Source organism: Petaurus breviceps, unplaced genomic scaffold (assembly GCF_028583685.1).
Source record: "Petaurus breviceps papuanus isolate PSGF00001 unplaced genomic scaffold, PetGlider_PUasm1.0 90847, whole genome shotgun sequence".
Classification (NCBI taxonomy): domain Eukaryota; kingdom Metazoa; phylum Chordata; class Mammalia; order Diprotodontia; family Petauridae; genus Petaurus; species Petaurus breviceps.
This window is the reverse complement of record NW_027187360.1, coordinates 7,762,342-7,771,055: the sequence shown is the minus strand read 5'-3', so window position 1 is coordinate 7,771,055 and position 8,714 is coordinate 7,762,342. Positions and strand designations below refer to the sequence as shown.

General features: G+C 40.3%; 1 pseudogene; it reads left to right on the top strand.

The window, feature by feature from the left end:
* Nucleotides 1–4,323: 4,323 nt before the first annotated feature.
* LOC138149339 (glyceraldehyde-3-phosphate dehydrogenase pseudogene) lies at nt 4,324–7,909 on the top strand (annotated as a pseudogene).
* The last annotated feature ends 805 nt before the right edge of the window (nt 7,910–8,714 follow it).

Sequence of the window (8,714 nt, the reverse complement as noted above, 5' to 3'; positions counted from 1 at the left end):
TCCTGCCTTTTACCAGGTGTGACAATTTGGGTGTTTGTGACAGAGGGAAGACATTGAGGAGATTGAGTATGCTTGAAATTTGTATACCTAAAGTGCTTCTGAGTACACCTGTGTGCTGACCAGTGGGTGAAACCAGAATGGAGCTGGCAATGACAGCTGTCTTCTCTGGCTACCAAAATCTGGGTGACATCAGATGGGAGGGGGGCATTTAATTTCAGAACTATACCAAGAGGCTAGTCTTGAAGAAGGAAACACAAATTTAAATCCCTTTCATATATAAAAGAAAACAGATGTGATTTTCTTCACAAAAGAGCATTTCATTTAAAAAAAAAAAGGAAAGGCAGAGTTAACATAACCATTATTCTCCATCTCAGGGAAAGCAAATCCTATTTGCCTGTCATTACAGAAGGTAGAGAAATCCTTTCATCCAGTCATTAGCTGTAAACATTCCGTCGCCTTCTGGGACCAGGCCTCTGTTTCCCATCCTACACTGAAGCCATTTTCTAATACTAATGTTTTATACACACATCTCAGATACAATGCGAACTCCCCCAACCCCAAAGGCAACGGGGCATTCGTTTATAGTAAATCACAAGTGTCACCCATGGCAACCTGCAGCATTGAAACATTTATTCAGTCTCGAATTCCTGGCACTTAGAATTATTTCTTTCATGCCTGATAGCCAAATTACAATATGGCAGGTTTCCCCGGAGCCACGGGATCATTAGTGCCAGCTCACAACATACTTTCAACTGATATGGCATTTCATGTACAGCTGCCAATCAAAAATGAGAAATGCAAATGAGGATTGGAGCATTGGTGTACAATTACCGTGCAGTGAGCCCCTTACAGATTCACTTAATGACTGGCAGTCATTTCGCTGAGTAGAAGAAGAGAAAAGAACACAGAGAAAAATTCCCCCAGGAAGCTGGTTGCGAGAGCCAGAAGTTTTTACATTTGATTTCCATATTTATTCTTTTTTTTTCTCTGTGTGTTTCTAAACAGTAGGCCTAAAAATATTTAAGCAGGGCTTGTTATACAAATACAGATCCTTGTCAGCAAAGCCATGCTCCAAGGCCATGCTAGGGAATGGAAGACGGGAAGTTCTCTCCATTAGGCTGGAGTTATCTCACATACCCTTGGTTTGGCCTCTTGGGCTTAGGAGAAGGAGACTGAGCTCAATTAGTTAGAGCATGACCTCAGAAGAAGCAAAGGTTAAGGGTCACTCCTCAGCACTTCCCTACGCTAACCTTTGCTCCATGGCTGGGATGTCATTTCAAACATATATGCCCATGGTCACTTTTGCAAATAAGTGAGACAGTGAAATGGCATAGTGGAAACCTTTCTCCACTGTTGTGGTTGGGGTAGCGGGGAATCTCAAAGAACTGGCCCTCCTGTCAGTAGTAATAACTCATTGCTATACTTTAAAGTTAAAAAAAAAATGCGTTCCCCACCTTGTAAGGTCAATAAAGCAAGTATCATAATCCTGATTCAACAGGAAATAAGTACTGTACAGAGAGGCTACCTGCCTTGTCCAGAGTCACAGAACTGATGAGTGTCATGCAAACCAAGACCTCCTGATTCCCAGCGTAGGGTTTTTCCCACTGTACCACAAAGCTTCTCTAACAGCACACTTTGTGCCAATAGTTTGACAGCATTTATAAAAAGGCACAGCACAGTAACTTGTCTAATCTGTACCAATTATGGAACTTTGTTAGTTAATGTTAAGAAAATTTAACTTGGCCTTCCCTCATCAAGGGAAAATCCAAATAAAGAGATTCCTTAAGAAAGAGATTCTCCTGGCTAACGTCATAAGCTGGTTAAAAAAAAATACATCATTAAATGAAACAGTATTACTTGGGGGGTAGTTAGTTCTAACATATATATATGTGTATACACATACACACATATACATATATAATATATGTATATATACACTATATGTATGTGTATGTATGTATATCTATATGAGTCAAGTGACATTACATTGAGGTTTTATGATTTCACTAATGGGGGGAGTTTGGTTATTTAATGATATTATTGAGAAATTATATTGGTTTAGAGAGTCTTACTTAAGTACACCTGTAATAAACAGAGCACAGGAATAGGAAGGAGAAGACCTAGGTTTGAGGACTGGCATTACCACTTTTTAGATAAGTGATCTTGACTAAGGCATATATACCTTTGAGTCTCAGTTTCCTTCTCTTCAAATGGAGGTAATAGAGGAAGAGGTGCCACAGGACTGGAGAAAGGGAAAAGTTCTCCCAAGTCTGCAAATTTTAGATCAGCAAGCTTGACTTAAGATACTGGAAAAATTCTAAAATGGATTAGTAAAGAGATGGTTAGTGAACATCTGGAAAGGAGGCGTTAATGAAAAGAACCAGTTTGTGCCAGATAAACCTTATTTCCTTTTTTTGACAGGGTTACTAAGCTGGTAGATGGGGGAGTGCTATAGAATGTGTAACTAGATTTTATCAAGACACTTGCTGAAGTCTCTCATACTATTCTTATAGAAAAGATAGAGATAGGTGAATGAGGCAATAAAATGGAATTAGGATTGATTGAATGACTGAAATCAAAGAGTAGTTGTTAAAGCAGTAGTTCAATGTTAACAGGATAGTAGATTTCCCATGGAATGACCTTGAGTTTTGTGTTTTTGACTTACAATTTTTAAGATTTTTTATCAATGATTTGGATAAAGGCATGAATGGTACATTTATCTAATTTCTAGATGATGCAAAGCTGGGAGGGATTGCTATTACACTGGATAACAGTTAGTATCCAAAGCGATTTTGACAGGTGAGACTATTGGATTAAATTTAATAAAATGAAATCCAGTATTAAATTCTTACATTTGGGTTCAAAAAATCAACTTTTCAAGTTTTGTTTGGGGGATTCAGTGGATTACAAACTCAGCATGAGTTATCCCCTCCCCACTACAACACCCCCCCCCCCCCAAAAAAAAAAGCTGACCTAAACTCCAAGCTATGCAAACTTGGCTGCATTAAGGGATGTATAGTATCTGGGAATAAGTAAGTGATAGTTCTTCTGAACCCTGATCCTGCTCGGATGACATATGGGTTATTGTGTTTCATTCTGGGCACCACAGATGAAGGGTATCGATAGGGTGGAGAACATCCATGGGAGGGCAACTGGGGTGGTAAAGATGCTTGAATCCATATCATAGAAGGATTCATTGAAAGAACTGGGGGTGGCTGGGTGGCTCAGTGAATAGAGCATTGGCCCTGGAGTCATGAGGACCTGAGTTCAAATCTGGTCTCAGACACTTAACACAAAAACTAGCCGTGTGACCTTGGTCAAGTCACTTAACCCTAATTGCCTTACCTTCCCCCCAAAAAAAGCCAAAAAAAAAAAGAACTGGAGAATTTTAGTCTAAGGGAATCCTTATAGCTGTGTTCAGTATTTGAAAGGTTGTCAGGTGGAAGAGAGATAAGAATTGTTCCTTTGTTTTGTTGTTGTTCGGTAGGTGGTTCAGGCATGTTAGACTCTTTGTGACCCCATGGACCATAACACCCCAGGCTTTTCTATCTTTCCATTATCTCTCAAAGTCTGTCCAAGTCCATGTTTGTTCTCTATGACACTCTCTATCCATCTCATCCTCTGCCATCCCCTTCTCCTTTTGTCTTCCATTGTTTTTTTTTTTTTTTTGCTTTTTGGAGGGGGGAGGGTAGGGCAATTGGGGTTAAGTGACTTGCTCAAGGTCACACGGCTAATAAGTGTTATATATCTGAGACCAGATTTGAACTCAGGTCCTCCTGACTCCAGAGCTGGTGCTCTATTCACTGTGTCACCTAGCCTCCCCTTTTGTCTTCCATCTTTCCCAACATCAGGGTCTTTTCCAGTGAGTCCTGTCTTCTCATTATGTGGCCAAAGTATTTAAGCTTCAGCTTCAGTACTTGACCTTTCAGTGAAAAGCCTGAATTAATTTCTTTAAGTACTGAATATTTTGATCTCCTTGGTGTCCAAGGGACTTTTAGAAGTCTTCTTTAGCACCACAATTTGATTCTGGGGTGCTCAGCTTTCCTTTTAGTCCAAATCTCACAGCCATATTTTGATACTGGAAAAACAATAGCTTTGACATTACAGACCTTAGTTGGCAAAATAATGTTCCACTTGACCCCAAAAGTCAATATATATATTAATATATAGAAGTTGAAAAGAGATATATTTAGTCTTGACCTCTGGAAAAGCTTCCTAAAAACTAAATTCGTTGCCATGGTTAGGAATGGGCTCCTTTGTCTTTGGAGGCCTTCAATAAAGGCTGAATGACCACTCATCAGAGGGAATAATGTGCTAGACAAGATGGCCACTACTAGGTTCTCTTCCAGCTCTCCAATTCGGTCATTCTCTGCATCTGTGTATTTACCTTACAGGGCAGTAGTGAGGATCAAGTGAGATAATGGACGTGAAAACATTTTATAAACCATAAAGGGAAGCTGATGTTAATATTATAATTTAGAGCTTCTGCTGCAGCAAGCTTCACATGCCATCTGTTTGGGAGGGAGGAGGGGCCATTAGAGAGCTGGTATCTATAATGCTGGGCCCTGTCACCTGGACACAAGCTCATTGTCCTTTGATGAGATGTGGCAGGTGTCAGTGGTCAAAATGCAGTTGCCACAAAAGTGATAAGACTTCTTTCTGAAACTCAGATAATTTTATCTCCTTTCCCTTCCTGCATAGATTTCCATTTTGCCATAGCCCACATTCTGTGTGTTGGACATTGAAATAATTCACATTTGTAAAAATAAAGAACTGACAGGTGAAGAGGCATGTACAGCGATATCAGTAAGGCTGGGATCATGGGACATTTCCTTTTGAACCCAGCCTGGGGGGTTTGTTCAATAGTCTCGTCTTCACTTTATTTGTTTGAATCTGTTTGCTGAAAGGCTATTTATGTCACCAAGCTTTGCTGGGCTTTATTAAGTAACAAAAACTAGAACAGATGCTTCCATGCTCTGGTCTGGACTTACCTCCCTGAAATCTAAGCAAGATGTGGTACCTCCTATATGAATGAATCGACACCTTTGTTCCTTTATTTTTTTTTCATCCCCCCTACTGTTTGCACAGAAGCAGGAGGAGATTCATAGTCCTCACCTCTTTGTTTCCTGATCAGTTCCACCCCGTTTTCAAGAGGGAATCCCTGATTCTTTAAGCAGCTCAGGGGAATATGGCCTATTCACATACTTTCACTTCTCTAAGGTCACTCATGCTGTCTCCTGGGGCATTCCCAAGGGCAGTGTTCTTACTATTTCCAAATTTGAGAATAGCAGAAAGGCAAAATGCACACTCCAGGTTTAGATCATACAAAAGAAATGGCACCCTTGGAATTGTTCTGGGAAAACATTAGGATGCTGAACTGTGACCTGGCTTCTCTAGGATGTCCAAACATCTTGGTTATCTCTGGTAATTATGTTATGGACACAGTGTTTATTTGATGAAGCTTTCAAAAATCTGAACAACTTGAGCATTGAAATAAAAAATACGTATTTTTTTGTTTGGATGGGGGTGCTTTTATGAAAAAGAAAGAACATTCAATCAGCCAATACTGATTGAATCTACTATCATCAAAGACTTGTGCTAAGTAATGTGAGGAGGTGCAAAGAGAAGTCAGATATAGTTCTTGGGGTAGTTAGGTGGCACAGTGGATAGAGTGCTGGGATTAGAATCAGGAAGATTCAAATGTAGTCTCAGATACCTACTAGCTGCGTGTATGACCCTGGGCAACTCACTTAACCCTGTTTGTCTCAGTTTCCTCATCTGTGAAATGAGTTGGAGAAGGAAATGCCAAACCACTGCAGTATCTTTGCCAAGAAAACCCCAAATGGGGTCATGAAGAGCAGAACACAACTAAATAGCAGCAAAATACATAGTCCCTGCCCTCAAAGAGCTTAAGTTTTTTTTGGATAACCAGAGCTAACAGACATGAAACAAAGAATAATTCTTCACTAGACCATGGCACTATAGAATTGTGGAGAAAGGAGAGTTCAGAGAGACTAAGTCAGAGAAAGTCTCCTTCCAGACAGGGAATTCAAGTTGGACCATGAATTATTGGTAGGATTTGGATAACTGGGAGGGAATTCCAAGTGAGAGGGGATGGGCAGAGGTTAGGGAAATGAGCAAGGCAATGAGGAGAGCAATTCAAGTGTGGACAGTATTTCTAAGATCTTTGAAGGCAGAGAAGACATTTTCAAGTTCCCTTGTATTTTCCCTACTGCACATTGTGGACCATCCATATTTTATTGACTGACTCATAAAGTTAGATCTCTAACAACTCTAGCATCACATTTATTTGAAAATTCTCTGGGAAAGTATAAACCCTCAGATTAAACTCACCTGGATGGAGCCTGTGATTTAAAAACAAAACTGAACAAAAAATTTTAATAGAGGCTCTATATAGCTGCAACTCACTTGACAATCTATTACATTGGACTGTCAGCCTTCAAGCGCCAGTTGGTAAAAGCAGATCCTTTCGTCAATAATTTGATATAGCCTGGGGCATCACAAAATGTATAGCATGTGAGGGTTTTATAAAGTGCTTTTACAAATATTATCTTATTTTATACTTACAACAAGGTATTGAGTAGCAGGTGATATTATTACACTCATTTTACAAATGAGGAAACTGAGGCAGACAGAGGTTAAGTGATTAGCCCAGGGTCGCACAGCTAGTAAGTGCCTGAAATTGTATTTGGACTTATGAAAATGAGTCTTGCTGACTCCAGGCACAGAGCTCTCTCCACTTCACCACCTAGCTGTCCCCACAACACAGGTCAAACAACAAAACACTTAGTTCTATTCTTTAAAACAACTCTATGAGAAATTAATTTCAATTCAATTCAACAAAGATGTTAAGCACAACACAGATGTAAAGGTAGTGTGATGGAAGGACAATTGGGCATGAAAGGACAAAAATGAAATAGTCCTGTGTTTTCCAATTACCTGGCTAATTTGATAGCAGAATGAGTTCCCCAAATGGAGCCCTCCCCCATTTCTTCTGTTATCTATATCAGATTCATATACAGATCACATTAAATAAAGAACCATTTGTCACTTTAAGTGATTTAGTCAGGAGGTAGGGAGGCATAGTGGAAAGCATGCTATCAAATAACTTAAATTGGAATTGGAGTCTGTCATTCGCCAGCTTTGTAACTTTGTATTTTATTTGTAAGCATTTTACATATATTTGTATATGGACATGCTGTCTTCTCCATAGAATGTAAGCTTCCAGAGGGCAGGGAATCTTTCATTTTTCTTCTTTTTTTCCCCTTGGTGACTGGCAAATAATAAACATTTAATCAATGCTTGTTGGTCTATTTTCCTCTCTAAGTCTCAGGTTTCTTCGTTTGCAAAATAGGGTGATAGTATCTTTCCTGCCTCCCTCATAATGGAGTGTAGTAGTACAGCCCATTGATATCTTTACTACCTTAGAAGAGGCAGGGGCTCACTTGAGGCCTGGAGGTAGATATGTCATCATCTCTTCCCTTCTCTTGATTTTTACATTTGTGGTGGGAGAAAACCAAGAGAAATATGATAGTTCCCTTAAGATTGCCTCTTATTCTGCTAGCTGCCTGATCTCCCTGGCAAAGCCACCGATGACCATTTTGGCATTGTAGAAGGACTTGTAGCCACAGTTCATGACGTTACTACTACACGGAAGATAGTAGATGGCTCTTATGGCAAGTTGTGTGGTGGACGTAGTGCTGCCTCATATACCATCCCTGCTTCCACTGGTCAAACTAAGGCCATGGGCAAGATTGGCCCTGAGTTGAATAATAATCTCACAGGCATGGCCTTTCATGTTTTTACTCCCAACCTATCTATTATGAGTCTGCCCTATGGTCTGGGGAAACCTTCCAAATATAATGATATCAAGAAAGTAGTGAAGTGAGCATCAGAAGGACCTTAAATGGCATTTTGAACTACACACAGGTCATATTCTGTGACCTCAAAACAACGCCTCTCCTTTTACTTTTTTTTTTGCTTTTTTTGGAGGGAGGAAGGCAGGGCAATTGGGGTTAAGTGACTTGCCTAAGGTCACATGGCTAGTAAGTGTTAAGTGTCTGAGGCCGGATTTGAACTCAGGTCCTCCTGACTCCAGGGCCGGTGCTCTATTCACTATGCCACCTAGCTGCCCCACTTCTTTTACTTTTGATGCTGGTATTGATGTTACTCTTCATGACAATGGTCAAGTTCATCTTTTGGTATAACAACAAATATGGTTATAATAGCCATGAAGTCAACCTCATGGTCTCTAAGGAAGAAAATAGAAACCCATAGATATTCTCTGTTGCTGAGTTGTTTTTTCAGTTCTCTCTGACTCCTCATTACCTCATTTGGGGTTTTCTTAGCAAAAATACTGGAGTGGTTTCTCCATTTTCTTCTCCAGCACATTTTACGGATGAGGAAACTGAGGTACACAGGATATGTGACTTGCCCAGGGTCACACAGCTAGTAAGTGAAGAGTCTTTTTTTTTTTTTTTTTAGCAACCGGGGTTAAGTAACTTGCTCAAGGTTACACGGCCAGTTATTTCTGGGTGTGGTGCTGAGTGTCTGAGCCCAGGATTCGATCTCCAGGTCATCCCAACACTGGAGCCAGTGCTCTTACTCGCTGAGCCACCTGGCCGCTCCTAACCAATTGGGGTTAAGTAACTTGCTCAAGGTTACATGGCCAGGTGTTTCTGGGTGGGTGCTAA